Raw genomic sequence first — 25,274 nt, forward strand, 5'->3', positions numbered from 1 at the left:
CCAGCTCCAACTTCACTCTCAAGACCAAGTTTAACTCTCCCCTCTTTACTGAAACTTGTCTTCCTCCTTCTGCCCAAGTGGAGCCAGCCTCTCTCTGTACCAACACAGTGCGTCGTGTTTAGGATTTGTAATACACATCTCATTATCCTGCAGTCCAATGCCTGTGGTCTGTCTCCCCACAAGATGGTGCATTCCCAAGGCAGGGATACGGCTTTGTTCATAGCTATATATTTTAGGCTTAATACTTACAGATGCTGAGATTTACTCAAAGAATGAATAAAAAAAGAATACTGACAGTTTTACCTTTCTTTGACCCCTCTCTCTGTACCTCTGGCCCCAAATATCCTTTGGTCATCCCTCCTTGATGTCCCACAGGGGCTCCAAACTCAAGCCACCTCACTCACAGCAAGCCCTCCTGGGTGCTTCTTTTTTTTTTTTTCTTAAGACAGGAGTCTCACTCTGTTGTCCAGGCTGGAGTACAGCAGCTCAATCTCCACTCACTGCAACCTCTGCCTCCCGGGTTCAATCAATTCTCCTGCCTCAGCCTCCCAAGCAGCTGGGATTACAGGTGCATAGGACCACATCCAGCCAATTTCTGTATTTTTGTAGAGACAAGGTTTCACCATGTTGGCCAGGCTGGTCTCGAACTCCTGACCTCAAGTAATCCACCCACCTCAGCTTCCTAAAGTGCTGGGATTACAGGAGTGAACCACCATACCTGGCCAGCACCTCTTTTGGCCGCTCTTTTGGAGCCATGATCACACCACTACACTCCAGCCTGGGTGACAGAGCACCACCTTGTCTCAAAAACAAAAACAAATAAAAAGACTGAGTGGTATCTGCTGAATTCAGCTTCCTGGAAGACATGGCTGACCCCTGCCCCTCTATGGGCCTTAGACGGGAACCATCTGTGCAATGAAAGAGACCTCTCAGGTCTGGTAACTCCATACTCTGAGAATCTGTATTTCTGCTCACATTCACATCACTCTCACCAAAAAGAATAGTCATCCATCCGTGGCCTAGGAGAGAAGGGATGACCCAGTGGACCCGCCCTCATTATTGATCCATCAGGTAACTGACAAACTCTAAGGAAGCATGTCTGTTTTTCTGGCCCCGTACTAGGTTCTGGAAGGTGGTGAGCCAGCAGGCAGGCCTGGGACTGGGAAGCAGCACTAGAGCTCAGGGCTTCTGTGGCTGCAGAGACATGATCTCCATCCCCCACCCACGGGCTGCACTGGGACTTACTTGTTCATGAGATCAAAGCCTTGGTCTGAGAGCAGGGCCCTGAAGTGCTTGTAGAGGTTGTTGTAGGGGTAGAGGCCCTAGCCCCTGCCAGTCAATTCCAGCTGGCCTGGTCCCGCCCTCCTAGCCACCCTCTAGGTCCCAGCTTCCTGGATGTCTCAATGACAAAGCCTGCCTACTTCTCCCCACCAGTGGAGCAGGACTAAAGACTGAAAAAGGCCGGCTACCCCAGTGGCCTCGCTTGCTGCTGATAAAGTGTCCCCAAATGTCCTTGTGAGGAGGGCTGAGACCCCAGCCAGTGGCTGTGTGATCCAGAGGACAGCGCAGACCCACACTGCAGGCTCAGCTGGAAAACACTGGAAGCTGGTTGCAAGCAAGAGTGGAGGGGTTGCTGCTGCTGCTACTCAGAGAAATGATGGCCACTAGTAGCTGAGCTCTTGTTTGGAGCCAGGGGCTGTGCTGAGTGACAATCCCATTAGATTTGTACAGTAAGCCTGTGGGGTGAGAATTGTTGTCCCCACTTCATATGGGAGGAAACCACACCTCAGAGAAGGTAAGGGCTTTCCTGAGATCACACAGCTAGTAGGTGGCCAAGGCCAGTTTGCTAATGCAACCACCCTGACTGAGAGCCCTGCTCTTAATCCCGAACTTTCTCAGACCTGGGGACTTTAGTCTTAGATTCCTCTACTGGTAGTGTGACCTTGGGCAAGACGGATTCCCCACTCTCCCCATTTGTAATAAAGCAGATTTCTTAGTGCCCTTCCAGTTCCGGCATTATGTGATTAGCTAGGATTTATACAGAACTTTAGTTTCTAAAAAAAGCAGCTAGCAGGGATCTCACTTATTTCCACGGACCCTGCAAGGCGAGAGAATCCCCCTCTATTTGATAGACGTGCAAACTGAGGCTCGGAGAGATGCAGTGACCTGCCCAAGGTCACAGAGCCTGTCAATCCCAGCCCGGAGCCAGCCGGGGCTCCACACCGGACCCCCTTCAACTCCCTCCAGAGAGGGGAGGCCCCTCTGCGGCGCCGCGCCCGAACCTGGCCAGCAGGGGGCAGCGCCCGGCTTCCCTTGGCGCCCGGGGCCTCTCGGGGGGCGTCGCAGTCCCCGGCCCGGGGGTGCCTCCTGCCCCTCCAGATCTCGCCTGGGCGCTGGGCACCCCCAACGCGCGCGTGGGATCCTGCAGCCTCCCCGGACGCTGCCTCAGTCCTCCCTTTTCTCCCGGGGCTCTGGACGGCGACCCCAGGTGGCTTCCCTCCGGCAGGGCAGGTACTCCGGGGCCCTCTTCCTGGCGCGCGCCCGTCCGAGGGCACAGAGAGGCGGGAAGCCCCGGGCCCCCGAGGCCCCAGGAGGGGCGCCGCTCCCGGCCTCAGTTCCCCACGGACGGCCGCTGGGGCCAGGCTGCAGACGCGGCCCCAAGCGCTTACCCGCTGCCCGGAGGGCAGGTGCGCACACCCGGCGTACCCGCCCGATCCACTTCGCGCGGCGTCTCCCCGCCGCGGCCGCCTTATCTCCGCCGCGACCCCCGCCGAGCTCGGGGGCCGCCCGCCCGGCCGCCCCAGGGCCCTTCCCGGCTCTCGCCCTCGCGATCCCGCACCTGCCTCCGCCCCTCCCAGCGCCCTGCGGCTCCTTTTCCGCGCTCCCCTTCCCGCGCCCGCCGCTCCTCCTCGCTCCCTCCTCCAGCTCCTCCCTCGCCGGGCTCCCTCCCTACTCGGTCCCCCGCCCGCCCGGAGGAAGGCTCGGCCCCCGGCCTCCCCGCTCGGGATGGTCCGGAGCTCCGAGCCCCCGCCGGCGACTCGTAGCAGCCCCCGCCCAGCATCCGGGGTGGGTACGCGCAGCGGAAGGGAGGTGGAAAAGGCCCCGGGCCAGCGCTCTCCGGCCCCCACCTGTAGGAGGGCAGGTGGGCTGGCTCTGAGGTAGGGGTCTGCAGTGAGGTGGGACATGCCCAGAGACACTTGGTGAAAGTCCAGCCTCCCCTATCCGTCCGGGTTCCCGGTGTTCATTCCTAGTTGGATTTTTGTTTTCTTCGTCTAACAAATATTTATTGATCTACTGTGTCAGGCATGTTCTAGGCACTAGGGATACAGCAGCGAACAAAACAGGTAGACCTAAGGGAGCTTCCGTTCTGTTGTGGGGAGACAATACATTTAATACGCAAAACGCATAAAATATTTATAGAGGTAAAGGATAGGGAGGAAAAGAAAGCAGAGAAAGAAGGTAGGGAGTGGAAGTGAGGGCTCAGGGGCACCTCCCTGCAAAAGTAGTATTTGAGCAAAGTCAGGAGGTGAAGGAGTGGGTCTTGGGAAAGACCCTGAGCTGGATGGTGTCCAAGCTGGATGAATGGGGAGGGGGGTGTCAGAGAGGTAGGGGAGGGGCAGCTCCCAGCGTCCTTCAAAGGACAGATTCCGAGTGCCAGCCCCCAGCCACCAGCAGGTGTTTGGGATGCTAAGATGAACTAGCCTGTTGCAGAGAACCAGGGGAGAGAGAAGACTTGAATACAAAGACAGGACCAGCAAGAGGCTTCCACTGAAAACAGTGAAGAGGCATGAACACCGGCCATGGCCTGTGTCCAGGTTTCTTGAAGCTCATACGGAACTGGCCTTGCCTTCTCTATCCTTACCGATTTTTTTGTTGGTTGGTTGGTTGGTTGGTTGGTTTTGAGACGGAGTCTTGCTCTGTCGCCCAGGCCAGAACGCAGTGGCACGATCTCGGCTCACTGCCACCTCTGCCTCCCGGGTTCAAGCGATTCTCCTGCCTCAGCCTCCTGAGTAGCTGGGACTACAGGAGGGTGCCACCCGCCCGGCTAATTTTTGTATTTTTAGTAGAGACGGGGTTTCACCGTGTTAGCCAGGATGGTCTCCATCTTCTGACCTCGTGATCTGCGCACCTCGGCCTCCCAAAGTGCTGGGATTACAGGCGTGAGCCACCGCGCTCAGGTCCTTACTGGGTCTTTATCTGCTTGTTCTTCATGTGTTTTGAAGACTGTTATTACTTAGGGGCATTAAGATTGTTATATTTGTTTTTTTGTTTTTGTTTGTTTGTTTTTTAGAGACGGGGTCTTGCCATGTTGTTCAGGCTGGTTTCAAACTCCTGGGCTCAAGTGATCCTCCCGCCTTGGCCTCCCAAAGTGCTGAGATTACAGGCGTAAGCCACTGTGTCCAACCCTGTTATTTCTTCTTGATGAATTGACCCTTTTATCAGTACAAAATGACCCTCTGTCCCTGGTAACATTATTTGTCTTGAAGTCTCCTTCGCTGGGTGTAGGGAGAGGCCAGCAGCACCCGCCGGCACTGGTTATTTGCAGCTCACACAACTGTTGGACATCTGGCACACCCAAACCTCAGCAGCTCATCTAGACTTTCTATTCTGTGTCCTTCTGTGTCCTTCTGTCTCCGCATAACTCTCTATAAACCCAGCCCTCCCCTCCTTTCTTCACGCCCCACCCTCCTGGTTTACCATTTGACGGTTGGCCTGAAGCCTACATCTCTCTCAATCTCTCTCTTTTTTGGAAGCCTGTGATCAATGATTATTAATAATGCAAACATTCTTTTCGTCTTAGCACAAATCCCAGGCAAATAAATCACTGGCAAATAGGAGTTATCGGCAACCACACCTCGGCCTCCACTCTACTCAGGCCCTAGGTTCTTTTCCCAAATAGGAAATAGGAAGGTTGAGCAATGACAAATGTAGGCATTTCCCAAAATAGGCACTGCGGCTCACGCCCCAGGTTGAAGTCAGGAAGGAGGAAAGGGTCCTGTCTACACAGCCGAAGAAGCACTTGCAGCTGCTGCTGGGATCCTAGCCTAAGATCCTGCAGTTGAAAAATCCAAATGGCAGAGTAAATACAGACACATCCTGGGTGTGTGTCCTCAATGAAAAGACCCTGACAGCCCCAGAAGCTGCCCTGGTCAGGGCGAACCTTGGGCAAACCTTGTGTGGCATCTCAGCACCTTCTAACAAAACATCTGCTAACAACGTTGAACGATACAAGCCACTGGAGACGGTAAATGACACTGGAAAGCTGGCTGAAGGAAAAGGCTGGGTCTGCTGGAGAGGGTTCACTTCAGCTTCTGAGCCCTTACCCTGGGCCCGTGGATGTGTTAAGCACAGTCCCTGCTCAAGAAGCTCACAGTCCCCAAGGGAAAACACACACACAGTTAAGCACAGCACAGTGGGGAAGACCAGGAGAGAGGTAGCAGGGGGCGCATGGGGCTCAGAGTGGAGCACCTGGGAGGTGGGCAAGCAGTCAGGAAGCAGCTGGGAAGGGTACCCCGTGCTGAGTCTTGAAGGATGAGTGGGAGGCATCTAAGCAAAGAAAGAGCAAGGGACGTGGAGAAGTTCCCTGGCAGAAGGAATACTTGTGCAAAGGCACAGAGGCTAAAGAGAATTCGGTTAGGGCCACTGCAAGTCTTTTGGTATTACTAGAGTTGTGGAGAGTGGTTGACATGAGGCTGGAGGAGTAGGAAGGGGCCAGCATATGAAGAGCCTTGAATGCCAGAAAAAGGAGCTGGACTTTATCCTTAGAGTGATGGGAGCCAGGGAAGGGCTTTGAGCAAGGGAACAACATGATTAGACAGGACAGATTGCTAATCCCTGATGCCCTGAAACTTAATACCCAAATTTTCCTATCAATTGCCCAAGATCCCTCTTAAATTATACCCAATATATTTATTTGAAAGCTTGGTTTTTCTCAGTTTCTTACCCTATATATGCATCTCAAAAATTTGTACTGCAGTACTCCAGCATCAGAGGAAAAGCACGAAACTCTAGGAACTTGTATGTGTGAAACAAAGTGGCTCACTAAAAGCACAGAATTATTTTGAAATCTCATTTTTATTTTTAAAATCTACAAAATTTTTTGTTTTACTCTGTCAATGTTTAATAGAAATAAAATATTTCAAGTTACTCACCACTGAATAAACTTGACACTATTGGGGGAAAAAAAGTATAAATCCAGTGATCAGACTGGGTCTGAATCTCAATTTTGCTGTTTAATAGCTGTGCAATCCTGGACAAGTTACCTAAATTCTGCGAGCCTCATTCTGCCCATCTGTAAAATGGTCACAATGGTCACAATTAAGCATACCTAGCTCATGGGGTTAGTTATGATAAGGGCCAAATTGAAATCATGCATCTGAAGTACACAACACAGGATCTTGCACACAGGAAGCTCTTCAGGAGTGTTCCCTATGACTCTACTTACAGTTGGGATGCCACACTTTTCACAATGATTTTGTGTTTACCTCCCCTAATATTATGAGTTTGTAGAGGCCAGCTTGTGTCTTACCCACCTAGGTATCCCCAGTGCCTAGCACTGAATCTGGTACATTGTAAGCATTCAACCAAGGATGGATGGATGGATGGATGGATGGATGGATGGATGGATGGATGGATGGATGGATGGATAGATGGATGGATGGATGGGTGGGTGGGTGGGTGGGTGGATGGATGGATGGATGGATGGGTGGGTGGGTGGGTGGGTGGGTGGATGGATGGATGGATGGATGGGTGGGTGGGTGGGTGGATGAATTAATGAAAAAAGAAGACACCCAGCCACTCCTATGCCCATAGAGTCCCCCTCTGCTTCAGAGGTGGGAGTCAGCCTTGTTCTTTTTTAAAGAGGGTTAAATGAATCATGTGTCTAGGGACAAGTGTCTGGGGCAAGCTTTGTCATTAGACAGTCTGTGGTTTGCAGTTTCTTCAGGGGAGAGCTGTCTAGACAGAAGGGAGGAACAAGGACTGCATGGGAATCAGGGTCCTGGGGAGGGCTTCTCAGGGAATGGGAGGCCCGGGCTTCTTGCTCTTTTTTTCTTCCTCAACACTCAGTATCTGGCTGAGAAAATTTGCTATCTGCCCCTCGCAGTGGAAAGAGGTTCACAGCTTTTACCTGAGGATGACAAACAGGGGTACAGCAAACCCCTCACTAGCTAGCAACAGGGTAAAGTTTTTTATTTGCTTTTGTTTTTGTTTTTGTTTTGAGACAGAGTCTCATTGTGTTGTCCAGGCTGGAGTGCAGTGGTGCGATCTCGGCCCACTGCAACCTCTGCCTCCCAGGTTCAAGGGATTCTCATGCCTCAGCCTTCCAAGTAGCTGGGATTTACAGACACGTGCCATCACGTCTGGATAATTTTTTGTCGTTTAGTAGAAATGGGGTTTCACCAGGTTGCCCAGGCTGGTCTCGAACTCCTGAGCTCCTGTAATTCACCCGCCTAGGCCTCCCAAAATCCTGGGATTACAGGTGTGAGCCACCATGCCTGGCCTTTGTGTGTGTGTGTGCATGTATGTGTGCCAAGCACTGCACTAAGGGCCTTACATGCATTCTCCTCTCCATTGCCCTGTGGGGAAAGTACTATTGTGTATTTCCGCTCTATAGATGAAGGAACAGACTCGGATTAAGTAAATTTCTCTTGCAAGGGTAGTGACAGGACAAGGTCCTCAGTTACATCGGACTCCCCATGAATCAGGTGTCTGTCTAGTCAACAAATAATTTGAGCATCTTCTCTTTACACATTGCTGTGGCAAGTGGGGTGGGCCAGTAAGGATAAGTAAGATGTGATTTCTACTTTGAAGAAGTTTCTAACTTGAAGACAGAGATGAAGGCTTCCTTATCTTTGTATTCCCAGTTCAGGGCCTGGCAATACAGTGACTGTTGAATAAAGCACAGGTTGTTAGAGCTAGAAGGGTCTTTGGAGTTTGAGTGTATTAATCCTGTTAATTTATAGTTGGGAAAACTGAGACCTAGAAGGAGGAACTACCTGGAAAACACAGTTAGGAGAGGAGCTTGGGCTCTGCAGCCAGTCTACTTAGTTTGAATCTCAGCTCTACCACTTATTAGCTGTGTGACTTTGAGTTGGTCACTTAACCTCTCTGATTCTCAGCTTTCTTGTCCAAGAAAGAGGAATAAAGTTGTGAGAATTAAGTGAGATCATCCATGCATAGGGTTTAGTATCATCCTCATTATTATTATTATTATTATTTGAGATGGGGTCTTATTCTGTCACACAGGCTGGGGTGCAATGGCATGTTCTCAGCTCACTACAACCTCTGCCTCCTGGGCTCAAGTGATTCTCCTGCCTCAACCTCCCGAGTAACTGGAACTACAGGCACATGCCACCATGCCTGGCTAATTTTTTATATTTTTGGCAGAGATGGGGTTTTGCCATGTTGCCCCGGCTGGTCTCAAACTCCTGAGCTCAAGTGATTTGCCCACTTTGGCCTCTGAAAGTGCTGGGATTACAGGCGTGAACCACTATGCCTGGCCCATTATTATTATCATTATTTTATTTTATTTTTTTGAGAAGGGGTGTTGGGGGAACCTGCCCCCAGTATTTCAACATAGGTTCTTTCTATTTTCCCTAAGTGTTGGCTGGACTGAGAAATAAAGGGGAAGAGTACAAAGAGAGGAATTTTACAGCTGGGCCGCTGGAGGTGACATCACTTATCAGTAGGTCTCTGATGCTCACCTGAGCCGCAAAACCAACAAGTTTTTATTAGGGATTTCAAAAGGGGAGAGGGTGTATGAACAGGGAGTAGGTCACAAAGATCACATGCTTCAAAGGGCAAAAAGAGAACAAAGATCACATGCTTCTGAGGAAACAGGGCAAGGACAAAAGCAAAGATCACAAGGCAAAGGGCAAAATTAGAATTACTGATGAGGGTCTACATTCAGCTGTGCACGTATTGCCTTGATAACCATCTTAAACAACAGAAAACAGGGTTTCAGAGCAGAGAACCGGTCTGACCTCAAATTCACCAGGGTGGGGTTTTTTCCCTACCCTAATAAGCCTAACGGTACTGCAGGAGACCAGGGCATATTTCAGTCCATAGGACAGACACTCCCAGAGTGGCCATTTATAGACCTCCTCCCAGGAATGCAATTCTTTTCCCAGAGTATTAATTATCAATATTTATTGCTGGGAAAAGAATTTAGCAATAGCTCTCCTACTTGCACGTCCGTTTATAGGCTCTCTGCAAGAAGAAAAGTATGGCTCTATTTTGCCCGACCCTGCAGGCAGTCAGAACTTATGGTTGTCTTCCCTTGTTCCCTAAAAATTGCTGGTTATTCTGTTCTTTTTCAAGGTGCACTGATTTCATATTGTTCAAACATACATGTTTTACCATCAATTTGTACAGTTAGATACAATTATCACAGTGGTCCTGAGGTGACGTACATCCTCAGCTTACGAAGATAACAGGATTAAGAGATTAAAATAAGACAGGCATAAGAAATTATAAGAGTATTATTTGGGAAGTGATAAATGTCCACATTAAAATGAAATCTTCACAATTTATATTCAGAGATTGAAGTAAAGACAGGTGTAAGAAATTATAAAACTCTTAATTTTGGGAACTGATATATGTCAATATCAAAATGAAATCTTCACAATTTATGTTCCTCTGCCACGGCTCCAGCTGGTCCCTCCATTCGGGGCCCCTGACTTCCCGCAACAAAGGGGTTTTACTCTGTCATCCAAGCTGGAATGCAGTGGCTCAATCATAGCTCACTGCAGGCTCAAACTCCCAGGCTCAAGCAATCCTCCTGCCTCAGCCTCCCAAGCAGCTGGGACTACAGGCACATGCCACCACAACTGGCTAAATTTTAAATTTTATGTAGAAATAGGATCTCCCTATGCCCAAGCTGGTCTCAAACTCCTGGACTCAAGAGACCCTCCCACCTCAGCTTCCCAAAGTGTGGGATTACAGGCATGAGCCACCACACCCAGCATGTGTGGGGTTTAGCATAACACTTAGCACACAATCCCACAATACATTTTGCTCTGATTACTATAAAACAATTACATAGTGAGTTAGTAACTCAGGGCTTCCTGACTCCCAGTCCAGTGCTCTTTAAAGCTCCCCAAGGTTCCTGCATCTACTGGAGTATAATCAAGGGAGGTGTGGGAGTGGTATGTGTGTGATCACATGTCTGCTGTCCTTGGGGACAAGTGCCTTGTGTCCCCGAGCCCATATCTCAGTGCCTCTCGCCATGCCTCTTCCCTGTCTTTGAAGCCTCCTCCGTTCTCCCCCGTTGACCAGAGTCCAGAGACTCACCCCTAAATGAAACATGCAATGAAATGCCTGATAACATCCTTTCACCTCCCATTGCAATTTCCTCTGGGCCAGATGGGGTGAGGCTGAGCCTGGGAAGGAACCAACAGGAAATTCCCAGGGAGCAGCAAGGGATGGATGTCCAAGGGCAGTCAGCGATACTATCTCCAGCATCGAGTCTCCGAGCCAGGAAGAGACAAGTCTCGCAGGAGAGGTTTTGCTGTTTGTTTTCCTCGGGCTTGACTTCTAAGGAGAGAATTTAATTAAGAGCTCCATTGCCTCTCCTGGGGAATAGGAATCCGAGGGGATGGCAGAGCTGAGGCCGGTGGCCAAGGGGAAGGGAGGGAGGGGCCTCTTTGGACTCAGATTGAACTGTGATGGGCTTAAGCTGCAGCAGAGAAGTTTGGCTCACAGGGGTCTTTTGGTCTAATCCCAAAACAAGACTCTTCTCCTATAGGAACTTGTAAGTTTTAGATTCTGTGGTGCAAATTAAAAGACATTTAAAACAGTGAAGGAAACAGACAAAGTTTGATATTCCCAATTGTTCCCACTCACACTGTTAAAGAAAAAATTATTCTTATTAATAATAAGGCAATGGTGGGCTGGGCACGGTGGCTCATGCCTGTAATCCCAGCACTTTGGAAGGCCGAGGCAGGTGGATCACTTGAGGTCACGAGTTCGAGACCAGCCTGGCCAACATGGTGAAACTCTCTCACCTGGGCCTCCCAAAGTGCTGAGATTGCAGGCATGCACCACACCACACCTGGTTCCCCCGGACCTAGAAGGAGGCCTGCACACATTAGACCCACAGTAAGTATTGTTTCCTGAATGAATAAAATAATATAAAGCAGGATTATTAGTTTCCTCACAGAACTATGTGAGGTTTCCAGCTTGTTCACATCCCAACTCCTCCCTCCCTTGCTCATCCGTGAAATGGGCATAGTAAAAGTATTTACCTGTGTTGGCAGGCGCATGTGAAACCATGCCGATAAAGTGTTTAGCATGGGGCCAGGTGCATAGTAAGTGCCCCAGAAAAATCAGGGGGTTGAACAGACAGTAAAGGTTTACTCCACACTTGTGTGTGATATGGAGAAAACTCCAGAACTCAGGTATAGGATGCAGGAAGACAAGGGTCTGCAATGGGGGAGTCCAGGCAGGAGGCTGTCATGAGAGGTGTAGGTCCTGACTCCAGGCAGTGGCGTGGGGAAAAAGATGAGGAGACAAAAATTAGGACTATTTCTGAGAAGTTCACTAGTTTTTTGTTTGTTTGTTTTGTTTTGTTTTGTTTTTTGAGACAGAGTCTTGCTCTGTCACCCCGGCTGGAGTGGGTGATCTCAGCTCACTGCAACCTCTGTCTCCCGGATTCAAGCGATTCTCCTGCCTCAGCTTCCTGAGTCGCTGGGACTACAGGTGTGCATTACAATGCCCAGCTAATTTTTGTATTTTTAGTAGAGATGGGGTTTCACCATGTTGGCCAGGCTGGTCTCAAACTACTGACCTCAAGTGATCCTCCCACCTCGGCCTCCCAAAGTGCTGGGGTTACAGGCATGAGCTACCATGCCTGGCTGAAGTCCACTAGGTTCTAACAGGACTGATCCCAGACTTAGGGAGAGACACAGAGAGCATCCTCAGATAACCCCACCACCTGCCAGTCTTGTAAGTCACCCCCCATGTATTGGGCTAAGAGAGTATTCCAGGACAACACTCCTCTGAACGTTTCAATCAATAAGAGAAAGCAAACAGGGAAACAGAGGAAGCTGGGAAGGTGACAAGCACTGCTTCCCTCTCTGCTATGTTCTTCCGCACCAGGCACAGCACTTAAGTAATTCCTTAATTAATCTACACAACAGCCTTTGGGGAGGGGATTATCATGCCCATTTTATGGATGAACAATCTGAGCCTCAGAGGACTGAAAAAGCTCTCCCCAGATTATCTTGGGGAGCTGCAAAAAAAAAAAAAAAAAAAGAGCCACCTATTAACAGGGGATTACCAGATACCAGGAACTGTCTTCAGAAGCACTTTGCATATGAAGTCTCCCAGTCCACCCGTGAAGTCTGTGTACTTTGTTATCCCCATTTTACAGGTGAGGAAATAGCACAAGAAGGGTAGACACTTGCCCAAGGTCTCATGGCAAATAAATGACATTGCCAGGATTCCAGTGTAGGGAGCTGGCTCTGGGGCCCACATCGCTTGGTCTGAGTCTGTTTCTCCAGCTATGAAATAGGAATCGTAGGCTGGGTGCAGTGGCTCATGCCTGTAATTTCAGTACTTTGGGAGGCCAAGGCAGGTGGATCGCTTGAGCCCGGGAGTTTGAGATCAGCCTGGGCAACAGGGTGAAACCCCATCTCTACAAAAAAAATCAAAATTATCCAGGTGTGGTGGTGTGCACCTGTAGTCCTAGCTATTTGGGATGCTGAGGTGGGAAGATTGTTTGAGCCCAGGAGGTCGAGGCTGCAGTGAGCCATGATCACGCCACTGTACTCCAGCCTGGGTGACAAAGCGAGACATTGTCTCAAAAAAAAAGCAATAGTAACATCTACCTTTATAAGATTGAGGTTAAAGGAGCTTAGGGAGAGTAGCCAGCAGTGTGCCTGGCGCCACTGACAGCTCTGAAAAGTTACTTCCCTGCCTTTCTCTTCATTGTACCCCTGAAGTGCGCAAGGGCCTTGTTCTTGAAGGGTTTTCCTGCTGAGTGCATGCATGTTACATTCTCATTATAGAGAGGAATCTGGTAAGGAGTGGGTTCTTTCTCTATGTTGAGTTGAGCAGAGAGAAAAAGGGCTGATGTGGTAAACCCACACACATACCAGTCTCCTCACCTTGCAGTCTCATCATACCACTCCCACAAGGACCCAGCTAAGCTGAAAAGCAGGACTGAATTCTAAAAAGTGGCTTGGAAAAAAATAATAATAATACATGAATGCTGCTTCTAAATTTAACCTTCAGATATTGTAGAAAGAGCAACTCTCATCTCTCCAAAGACAAGACAGTTTGACAGTCTCTGAAATTCAAGGGAACTTTCTGGAATGGATAATTAACAGACACATTTGAGATTCCTGAGCATCCTTTCAAAATCTCAGGTATTCTTTTCAAAACATAAAGAACCTCCAAATTCCATGTAGAAGTAAACATTCAGGCCAGGCGTGGTGGCTCACGCCTGTAATTCCAACACTTTGGGAGGCAGAGCGGGGAGGATTGCCTGAGGTCAGGGGTTCAAGACCAGCTTGGACAACATAAGAAGACCTCGTCTCTACAAAAAATAAAAAATTAGCTGGGTGTGGTGGCATGCACCTATATAGTTTTAACTACTCAGGAGACAGAAGCAGGAGGATTGCTCGAGCCCAGGAGTTAGAGGCTGCAGTGAGCTATGCAGTGAGCTGAAGTTCAAGACCAGCCTGTGTGACAGAGTGAGACCCTATCTCTAAAAAAAAAAAAAATTCAAAAGATAATTTTGGTCCAGGCCTGGTGGCTCATGCCTGCAATCCCAGCACTTTGAGGCCAAGGCAGGTGGATCACCTTTGGTCAGAAGTTTGCGACCAGCCTGGCCAACATGGCGAAACCCCGTCTCTACTAAAAATACAAAAATTAGCCAGGTGTGGTGGTGCACTCCTGTAGTCTCAGCTACCTGAGAGGCTGAGACAGAATCGCTTGAACCCAGGAGGCGGAGGTTGAAGTGAGGTAAGATCAAGCCACTGCACTCCAGCCTGGGCAACAGAGTGAGACTCCATCTCAAAAACAAACAAACAAAAAAGATAATTTTGAATTAGAGTTGATATTCACCAGTCAGACTGGAGAATTTAAGAAAGATTGATAATATTGAGTATTGGCTAGGGTGCAAGGAAATGCCCCAAGATTAACTACTGGCAGAAGTGTATATCCAGGCAGTCTTTTTTGGAGAACAATTTGGCAGCATCTATCAAAATTGTAAGTAAGCATGCCGTTTGGTAATTTTATTGCTAAATATCATCTTAGAAAAATACCCTCCTAAATGCACACAGCTGAATGTTTATCATAGTGGAAAAAAACCGAAAATGCCCTAAATGCCTTTGAATTGCCTTTGGTTAAATAGATGATACTGTATCTACATTATGAACAACCATAAAGAAATTAAAAATAACTCGGTAGATTTCTATATATCGATATGATAATTTTCTGTGCTAAGTATGGTAAGTTTCTAGCTTTTAGCTAGAAAAGTAATCCTAAAAAGAATCATAGCCAATTGCTAACAGTGGCCAGCTGCAGGCAGAAGGGGATGGGGCTAGTGCAAGGAACTTTCCCTTTTATTCTCCTATGTACAGTATTGTTGGCATTTTTTTACAGGCATGTAATTTGTATGACTTAAATAAAATAAACATATTTGAAGGACTGAGGCAGGAGGATCACTTGAGGCCAGGAGTTTGAGACCAGCCTGGGCAACTTAGGGAGACTCTGTCTCTACGAAAAAAAAAATTTTTTTTTTGAGATGGAGTTTCACTCTTGTTGCCCAGACTGGAGTGTAATGGCGCCATCTTGACTCACTGCAACCTCCACCTCCCAAGTTCAAGCAATTCTCCTGCCTCAGCCTCTCGAGTAGCTGTGATTACATTTGCTCGCCACCACGTCTAACTAATTTTTGTATTTTTAGTAGAGACCGGGGTTTCACCATGTTGACCAGGCAGGTCTTGAACTTCTGACCTCAGGTGATCGCCCGCCTCTGCCTCCCAAAGTGTTGGAATTACAGGTGTGAACCACTGTGCCCGGCCCAAAAAAAATTTTTTTTTTTTTTTGAGACGGAGTCTCGCTCTGTCGCCCAGGCTGGAGTGCAGTGGCGCAATCTCGGCTCACTGCAAGCTCCGCCTCCCGGGTTCACGCCATTCTCCTGCCTCAGCCTCTCCGAGTAGCTGGGACTACAGGCGCCCGCCACCACGCCCGGCTAATTTTTTGTATTTTTAGTAGAGACATGGTTTCACCGTGGTCTCGATCTCCTGACCTCGTGATCCGCCCGCCTCGGCCTCCCAAAGTGCTGGGATTACAAGCGTGAGCCACCGCGCCCGGCTATTTTTGTTTCAATAAATGTGATAACTGAGGCTCAAAATGGCGGAGACCTTCTCAAAATCACAAAGCAAGTCATCCCTTGAGTTAGTGGCTCCTCCCCTCCTGCCCCAGGAGCCAGGCAAAAAAAAAAAAAAAAAAAAAAAAAAAAAGCTTCCCCCTTTTTACCCCTCGGCCTCCTCCAGATTGGACCAGCTGTGAGCATCACAGAATTAAACTTCAAATATTCTAAAGCAGCTCCAAAAACTTTTCCTCCCATGTGGAGGAAGAACATCCTTTGAGAAAGATGCTAAATTGCCTTAATTATATTTCTTTCGAAGGCAAGACGTGCCCATCTCCTTTCGTGGTAGGGGGTGTGGATGCATGCTGAGCACAAATATAAATCAACCCCAATACAAACACAATTATTAGGTCTATGCCTGCCTCATAATCTTGAAAAAGAAGGAGCAGGGTGCCCATGGGGTGGGTGGCAGGTCAGCTCCAGGGCTCCTCTTGAAACTGGGTTCTCACTGGAGCATGCTGGGGCCGCGGTGGACACCGACTTTTAACAATGGGGGCGGGGAGTGGAGCGCACAGTGCTATACTGGAGAGAACTGCAGGAGTGGGGGCCCCAGCTAGGACAGTGCTGGCCCCATGCAACAGCAAGGCTGTAAAAGTCACAGCAGGCTGGGCGCGGTGGCTCACGCCTGTAATCCCAACACTTTGGGAGGCCGAGGCGGTCGGATCACGAGGTCAGGAGACCGAGACCATCCTGGCTAACTCGGTGAAACCCCGTCTCTACTAAAAATACAAAAAAAATTAGCCCAGCATGGTGGCCGGCGCCTGTAGTCCCAGCTACTCGGGAGGCTGAGACAGGCGAATGGCGTGAACCCCCGGGGGGTGGAGCCTGCAGTGAGCCGAGATGGCGCCACTGCACTCCAGCCTGGGCGACAGAGCGAGACTCCGTCTCAAAAAAAAAAAAAAAGTCACAGCAGCACTGGAACCCAGTGGAACCCACTGGAACTTTCCAATGAAAGTTTTGGGTTTTCATAGAGGAAAGAGTATACGTGCTAAATCAGACAGCTCTAGATTCAGACCCTGGCCCTGGCAAGCTATGTGACTTTGGGTAAGATATGTTACCTTCTCTGGGATTTCCTCTTCCGTAAGATGGGGATAGTCATACCTACTTCATTCAGGGGCGGAGGGGTGATATGTGTACAGCTCTTGAGGCCAGGCATAATCAAATGCTTAATATTTGGCTCTTGTTATTGTTATTTTCAAATTATTATTATCTTTTTTGAAACAAAGTCTCACTCTGTCACCCAGGCTGGAGTGCAGTGGCACATCTCAGCTCACCGCAACCTCCGCCTCCCAGGTTCAAGTGATTCTCCTGCCTCAGCCTCCCGAGTAGCTGGAACTACAGGCACCCACCACCACACCCTTTTTGTATTTTTAATAGAGACGGGCTTTCACCATGTTGGCCAGGCTGGTCTTGAACTCCTGACCTCAGATGATCCACCTGACTCAGCCTCCCAAAGTGCTGGGATTACAGGTGTGAGCCACCGCGCCTGTCCTGGCTCTTGTTATTATTTTCTGTTTGTATTCACCCATCCATTCCTGAAAAGCCTAGAGTTGACCCTGCATGGTCTTTCTGTCTCATTTCTTGCTTCTTAGGCAGGAAGAATGCAGAGAAGAGATGAGGCAATTTGTACAAAGGACAGCAACTGTATCCATGTCCCAGAAGGAAATCTACACAACCTTGAGTAAGTGCCTTCACTCTCTTGGGACTCAGTTTCCCCATTTATAACACAAGGTCTAGAGGACATTTCAGCTCTGACCACTTGGTGGGCCTTTTGGTTTTGTTTTGTTTTAAGAGGCAGGTCTCTTTCTGTCACCCAGGCTGGAGTGCAGTGGCGCGATCACGGCTCACTGGAACTCCTGGACTCAAGAGATCCTCTTGCCTCAGGCTTCTAAGCAGCTGGGATTGCAGGTGTGAGCCACTGTGCCTGGCTCACCTGATGTTTTATGCATAATGACAGCACCAAGTTTGTCCTGCTGGGCTGCCTCCAGAGCTCATGTTGAGGGGATGACAGGGGGACAGCAGATCAGGGAGGAGAGACCCCTAAACCCTTGCTTATCACTTAGAAGAGGGTGACTGAGACCATTTAGGGATGGGTTGAGGATGAGAGTGATTCTCTAGCAAAGAAAAAGACTTGGTGTGTGCTAGGCGGTGTCCAGGAACTGATGGGACCATCGATGATGGTGGCAGCTTCTATTTTTTGAAACCCACTCGGTGCCAGGCAATGTAGGGCATTTTACATATTTAAGATCTTCATCCTTGTAATACTGCTAGAAAGAGATGACCCCTTTTAAAAGATGAGGAAACAGATTTAGAGAGGTTAAGTCCCTCAGCTAAAATGGCAGAAATGGAATTTGAACCCAGGAAGATCTGGTGTCAAATTCCTGTGCTTTCCAAGGCACCACTAGTTGGGAATTGCTGGAGATGGAGGAAGAGAAGTCAGCACGTACCTATTTCTTCCCACATGTTAAGCAGGCAGACACTATGCATATTTCATCTAAACATTGCGCAATCTTATGAGATAGGTATTGATGTTCCCATTTTTATAGATGGGCAGGCTGAGGTTCACTGAGGCTAAGAATTAGAATCGTGGAATAACAACAGGGCTAGTTAGGGATTCCTAACCTGCTTTTATGCTGTGGACTCCTTTGCCAATCTGGTAAAACCTATCGACTCCTCCTCAGAACATGCTTTTAGTTTTTTATTTTATTTATTATTATTATTATTATTATTATTAATTATTATTATTATTTTCAGACAGAGTCTTGCTCTGTCACCCAGGCTGGAGTGCAATGGCAGCATCTTGGCTCACTGCAACCTCTGCTACCCGGGCTCAAGTGATCCTCTCACCTCAGCCTCCTGAGTAGCTGAGATCACAAGCATGTGCCACCATGCCCGACTAACTTTGTATTTTTAGTAGAGATGGGGTCTCACCATGTTATTCAGGCTGGTCTCGAACTCCTGAGCGCAAGTGATCTGCCTGCCTTGGCCTCCCAAAGTGCTAGGATTATAGGCATGTGCCACTGCGCCTGGCCTACTTATTTTTATTTTTTGAGACAGGGTATTGCTCTGTCACCCTGGCTGTAGTGTCGTGTCATGAACATAGCTCACTGCAGCCTCAACCTCCCAGGCTCAAGGGATTCTCCTGCCTCAGCCTCCTGAGTAGCTGGGACTACAGGCATGCACCACCGCAAGTAGCTAGTTTTTGTGTTTTTTTGTAGAGACAGAGTTTCACTATGTTGGCCAGGCTGGTCTCAAACTCCTAAGGTCAAGGGATCCTCCTGCCTCTGCCTCCAAAAGTGCTGGGATTACAGGTGTGAGCCACCATGCCCAGCCTTCATTTTAGTTTTAAAATTTCAACTTTTATTTTAGATTCAAGGGGTACAATGTGTTGGTTTGTTACACGTGTATATTGGGTGATGCTGAGATTTAGGATATGAGTGATCCCATCACCCAGGTACTGAGCATAGCACCCAATAGGCAGTTTTTCAACCCTTGCCCCCTCCTTTCCTCCCTGCACTAGGAGTCCCCAGTCTCTATTGTTCCCATCTTTATGTCCATGTGTACCCAGTGCTTAGCTGCCATTTATAAGTGAGAACATTTCACATTTGGTTTTCTGCTTCTGTGTTAATCACTTAGGATAATGGCCTCCAGCTGCATCCATGTTGCTACAAAAGTAATGATTTTGTTCTTTTTTTTTTTTAGATAGAGTCTCCCTCTGTCACCCAGGCTGAAGTGCAGTGGCATGATCTTGGCTCACTGCAACCTCTGCCTCCTGGGTTCAAGCGATTCTCCTCCCTCAGCCTCCTCAAGTAGCTGGGACTACAGGAGCGTGTCACCACCCCAGCTAATTTTTTTTGTATTTTTAGTAGAGACAAGGTTTCACCATGTTGGCCAGGCTGGTCTTGAACTCTTGACCTCAGGTAATCCACCTGCCTCGGCCTCCCAAGGTGTTGGGATTACAGGCGTGAGCCACCATGCCCGGCCATGTTTTCTTTATCCAATCCATTGAAGAGCATCTAGGTTGATTCCATGTCTTTGCTATTATGAATAGTACTGTGATGAACACACAAGTGCATGTGTCTCTTTGGTAGAATAATTTATTATCCTGTGGGTACACACCCAGTAATGGGATTGCTATGTTGAATGGAACACCTCCCAGGTTCAAGCAATTCTCCTGTCTCAGCCTCCTGAGTAGCTAGGACTATGGGTGTGCACCACCATGCCTGGCTAATTTTTGCATTTTTTTGTAGAGATGGAGTTTCACCATGTTGGCTAGGCTGGTCTGGAACTCCAGACCTCAAGTGATCCACCCACCTTGGCCTCCCAAAGTGCTGGGATTACAGGCGTGAGACACCATGCCCAGCGGTAGTGTTATTTTTAAGAACATGTTTTAAAATGCATAAAATAAAATACATAGAATTGCTAAGGAAACCAATTATAAGGAAATACAGTTGTCAAAATATATATATTTTTAAACCCTGACAAATCCATGACATAATAATAAAAGTACTGCTTTATTAACACATTACATAACAAGATCTAGCGGCTGGTCTAATAACCACTCTAATTTCAAAGTAGTGATGAGCATAAAATATATTTTCTGTGATAACCATAAAGTGATACAAAAATATCTGTGATTTTTCATGGGTACAAAAGCCACAGAAATTACTAATAGTAAGTGGTTTATAACCTCCATTCATAATTGAAGTGATGCTAAATTTCAAATACATGATGATAAGAACACAGATGTAATTTTTCCCTATCCAGGCTCCACCTGAATTCTCTCCGTGGAGCTATTGTGGGGGTTCATGGGCCCAGCTTAACACCTCTTCCTAGACTGTAACTGTGGTCACTAGATTGAACTATTTTATTTATTTATTTATTTAAATTTTTATTTTTATTTTATTTTATTTTTTTTTTTTGAGACAAAGTCTTGCTCTTGTCCCCCCAGGCTGGAGTGTGATGGCACGATCTCGGCTCACTGCAACCTCCGCCTCCTAGGTTCAAGCAATTCTCCTGCCTTGGTCCCCCCAAGTAGCTGGGATTACAGGCGCTTGCCACCACGCCTGGCTAATTTTTCTATTTTTAGTAGAGATGGGGTTTCACCATGTTGGCCAGGCTGGTCTAGAACTCCTGACCTCAGGTGATCCACCTGCTTCGGCCTCCCAAAGTGCTGGGATTACAGGCGTGAGCCACCGAGCCCGGCCTATTATTATTATTATTATTATTTTAGTTTTTGCTCTGTTGCCCAGGCTGGAGTGCAGTGGTGCAATCTCAGCTCGCTGCAACCTCTGTCTCCTGAGTTCAAGCAAGCAATTCTCTCACCTCAGCCTCTGGAGTAGCTAGGACTACAGGCGCGTGCCACCATTTCCAGCTAATTTTTTTTTTTTTTTTTTGAGACAGAGCCTCTGCTGTCACCCAGGCTGGAGTGCAATGGCACGATCTCAGCTCACTGCAACCTCTGCCTCACAGATTCAAGGGATTCTCGTGCCTCAGCCTCCCAAGTGGCTGGGATTACAGGTGCCGCCACCCTGCCCAGCTAATTTTTGTATTTTTAGTAGAGACAGGGTTTCGCCATGTTGATCAGGCTGGTCTCAAACTCCTGACCTCAGGTGATCCACCCACTTCAGCCTCCCAAAGTGCTGGGATTACAAGGGTGAACCACTGCACCAGGCCTATTTTTGTATTTTTAGTAGAGACAGCGTTTCACCATGTGGGCCAGGCTGGTCTAGAACTCCTGGGCTCAGGCAATCCGCCCACCTCAGCTTCCCAAAGTGCTGGGATTACAGGCGTGAGCCACTGCACCTGGCCTGAACTATTTTAGAAATGAGACTTTGTTGTGCTTTGGTAACCTCCCGATGGCTTGTTTCATTGAAGACTGAATGACCAAATGTGTGATGCTCTCCAGATCCACTGTACACACCTGGGGAAGGAAGCCTTGTGCTTGGATGACCCATACTAGGGGACAAGACCACCAAGAGACTGTGATACCGATACAGGGAGGGTCCGCCTGGGCAGACCAATTCTTTCTGGTTCTTAGTGGCTTCCTTGGGGATCTTGAGTACATGACAATATGCTGCCCAAAGTTTTCTTTCTTTTTTTTTAAATAGGCAAGGTCTCATTCTGTCACCCAGGCTGCAGTGCAGTAGCACGATCATAGCTCACTGCAGCCTTAAACTCCTGGGTTCAACCCCACCCTCCTGAGGAGCTAGTACCACAGGTGTGCACCACTACACCTGGCTAATTATTTAATTATAATTTTAATTTTTTTTGAGATGGAGTCTTTTTCTGTCACCCTGTCTGGAGTGCAGTGGCACAATCTCGGCTCACTGCAACCTCTGCCTCCTGGGTTCAAGCGATTCTCCTGCCTCAGCCTCCCAAGGAGCTGGAATTACAGGCATGTGCCATCATGCCCAGCTAATTTTTGTATTTTCAGTAGAGACGGGGTTTCGCCATGTTGGCCAGGCTGGTCTCGAACTCTTGACCTTAAGTGATCCGCTCACCTCTGCCTACCAAAGTGCTGGGATTACAGGAATTTTTTTTTTTTAAGAGATAGGTCTCTCTGTATTGCCCCAAATGATCTCATATTGCTGGCTTCAAATGATCCTCCTGTCTCAGCCTTCCAGTGTGTTAGAATCACAGGCATGAGCCACTGTGCGTAGCCCCAAGTTTTTTCACACTCTCTTAGATCAACTTTTTTCATACTATCTTAGACTTCTTATCTTAGACCTGGCTCTGTTTCCAACAGATAAGTTTTCTTCTCTCCTAAATGAAGGCCTTCATTAGATTAAGACCTACCATGTGCCAAGAAGCATAGCAGCAACTGGGAATGCATTTATTCATTCAATCTGCATTTTTTGAGTGTATTGTTAGTCAAGACTCTTTTGCACTAAGATTCCAAAAAAGTGGGAGGGGAAGAGAATACTTATTGGCTCACATAACTGAAAATGTCTAGGAATAGCACCAACTCAAATATAGCTGGATTCATTCTCTATTTTTTCTACTTGAACCACAAGGCCTGAGTAGGAGAAGGAGAGGGAGAGAGGGACTCCCTACAGGAAAATCAAGTTGCTGACCCCATGAGAAAAGGGAATCGATGCTGAGAAAGGGAAGCAGATGCCCTCTGATCTAGTTACCTTCTATGCACCCCACTGGTGACAGAAAGACATCATCCTAAATAGCACAAGATGGCAGAACACACGACAACTAAAAATAAGCAGAAGAAACCAATGAGCAGGCTGGGCATGGTGGCTCACTCCTGTAATCCCAGCAGTTTGGTAGGCCAAGGTGGGAGGATTGTTTGAGCCCAGGAGTTCAAGGCTACAGTGAGCTATGATTGTGCCACTGCACTCCAGCCTGGGTGACAGAGCAAGACCCTGTCTCAAAAAAAGATAAAAGAAAAATTAACAAAAAAAAAAGAAAGAAAGAAAAAAGAAAAGAAAACACCAAAAAAGAAAACAAACAGAAGTTGATTGCAGGGCCACAGAAGGGTTGCACTCAGGGACAGAACAAACAGGGGCCATGGGAGGTGGGCCTGGCAGTAAACAAGAGGGTGTGGTGCCTCCCAGTTTCCGAGAGGATGTGACTGGCTTGTTTGAATGATTCCCTGGGCTGGCAGGAAGGTGAAACTGGCTATGTTGAGGACCAGGTGGGTGAAGCTCATCTGGCTGATGGGGGAACTAGCAGGGTGGGAACTGGCCTTTGGGGCCCCATGAGGCTCAAAGAGGCCAGGGCAGCAAATGAATGTCAGACCTCACAACACATCACCTAAAGGGCCTACTATGTGCCCGGTGTGCTCTTAAACAAGGGGGTGGCTGAGCTGGGTGGTGCCGCACACATCTGGTGCTCCTGACTTTGAACTGGAGTCCCTGGCTCCAATAAGTCTGTTCTGAATCCAACTCTTTAAGACTGTCTCTGCTGTCTGCCCTCAGCTTGACTACTTCCCATGGAATCTTGACCCACTTTCAGATATTTAGGAACTTAGAAATCACTTCCTTATATGGAGTTGTCTTTGTTTTGCCTTAAATTCGATTTAAAAAAAAAACCCTAATTATTGAATGACCCATAAAGCCTAAAATATTTACTATCTGGCCTTTTACAGAATAGTGTACTAGCTCCTGGTCTAGAACAATGAATCTCACTGAGAAGGATGCCACCCCAGGCCATGGGGCTTAGGCTCAAACCCAGACCTGGCTGTGGGGTCTTGGCCAGTTTACTTTGCCTGAGCCTCAGTTTCCTCATCTGTAAAATGGTGATGAAAACAGTACCTACCACAGGATTTGTTTCTGGGGTGATGAACATGTTCTGGGTTTAAATAATGGTGGTGATTACACAACTTTGTGAATATACTAAACAAAATCACTGAATGGTACACTTTATTTTTTATTTCTTTTTCTTTTTCTTTGAGACAGAGTCTCATTCTGTCACCCAGGCTGGAGTGCAATGGCATGATCTCAGCTCACTGCAACCTCCACCTCTAAAACATTCAAGCAATTCTCCTGCCTTAGCCTCCCAAGTAGCTGAGATTACAGGCATGCACCACCACACCCAGCTAATTTTGTATTTTTAATAGAGACAGGGTTTCTCCATGTTGGTCAGGCTGGTCTTGAACTCCCGATCTCAGGTGATCTGCCCGCCTCAGCCTCCCAAAGTGCTGGGGTTACAGGCATGAGCCACCGCGCCCAGCCTAATTTTTTGTATTTTTAATCGAGACAGAGTTTCACAATGTGGGCCAGACTGGTGTCAAACTCCTGACCTCAAGTGATCCACCCACCTTGGACCCCCAAAGTGCTAGGATTACAGGCATGAGCCACCGCACCCGGCCTGAATGGTACACTTTAAAAGGATAATCTTATGATCTATGAATTGTATTTCAATTAAAAAATGAGCCTAGACAACACAGTGAGACCCCTCTGTCTCAAAAAAAAAAATTAGCTGGGCATGGTGGAGTACGCCTGTAGTCCCAGTTACTCAGGAGGTTGAGGTGGGAGGCTCGCTTGAGCCCAGGAATTCAAGGTTACAGTGAGTTGTGATTGTGCCACTGCACTCCAGCCTGGACAACAGAGCCAGATTCTGTCTCTAAATAAATAAATAAAAAGGTACAAAAAACCAAACCAAAACAAAACCAAAAAACCCTACCTCCAAAGGCTGCTGTAAGGATGAAGTGAGATAATGTGTGCGAAGAGTTTAGCACAGCACCTGGTACAGGGTAGATGTTTTCATCATCACCATCATCATCATCGTCTGGAGGCAGGAGAGTCATCTGAAACAAAGGAATGTAAACAAGCTTGATGTTATCAACTGATTGTTATTTTCTATTTTTCACTTTACCTAGAATAGTAAAGCATATGGCTAGCAAGCAAAATCAACATTCATAGAAATCACACTATTAAAAATGTGTATTTTTACAGATAAAAATAAATTTATTTTTCTTAAAATATTATGCTTGATAGATTTGACTACGCAAAAAATAAATTTTTCTTTATGGCAACGACACTATTAACAAAGCCAAAATAACAGATTAGGGACAAATTTTTCCACATAAAACAAAGGGTTCATACAAAGAATTATCCTTAGAAGTGCATAGGGGCCGGGCGAGGTGGCTCACGCCTGTAATCCCAACACTTTGGGAGGCCGAGGCAGGCAGATCACCTGAGGTCAGGAGTTTGAGACCAGCCTGGCCAACGTGGTGAAACCCCGTCTCTACTAAAAATACAAAAATAAGCCAGGCGTGATGGTGGGCGCCTGTAATCCCAGCTACTTGGGAAGCTGAGGCAGGAGAATCACTTGAACCTGGGAGGCGGAGGTTTCCGTGAGTGGAGATTGCACCACTGCATTCCAGCCTGGGTGACAGAGTGAGACTCCGTCTTAAAAAACAAACAAATAAAAAACT

General features: G+C 47.7%; 1 protein-coding gene across 3 annotated transcripts in view; it reads right to left on the reverse strand.

The window, feature by feature from the left end:
* HTR1D (5-hydroxytryptamine receptor 1D) overlaps window positions 1-25,274 on the reverse strand; it is a 54,889-nt gene that overhangs the window by 19,996 nt on the left and 9,619 nt on the right. For all 3 annotated transcript variants that reach the window (XM_058443697.1, XM_058443698.1, XM_032761004.2), the window contains exon 2: window positions 24,521-24,644. The gene's annotated coding sequence lies outside the window, so the exon portion shown is untranslated. The remainder of the gene's footprint in view (window positions 1-24,520; window positions 24,645-25,274) is intronic.

Source organism: Hylobates moloch, unplaced genomic scaffold (genome assembly GCF_009828535.3).
Source record: "Hylobates moloch isolate HMO894 unplaced genomic scaffold, HMol_V3 SCAFFOLD_9, whole genome shotgun sequence".
Lineage (NCBI taxonomy): Eukaryota > Metazoa > Chordata > Mammalia > Primates > Hylobatidae > Hylobates > Hylobates moloch.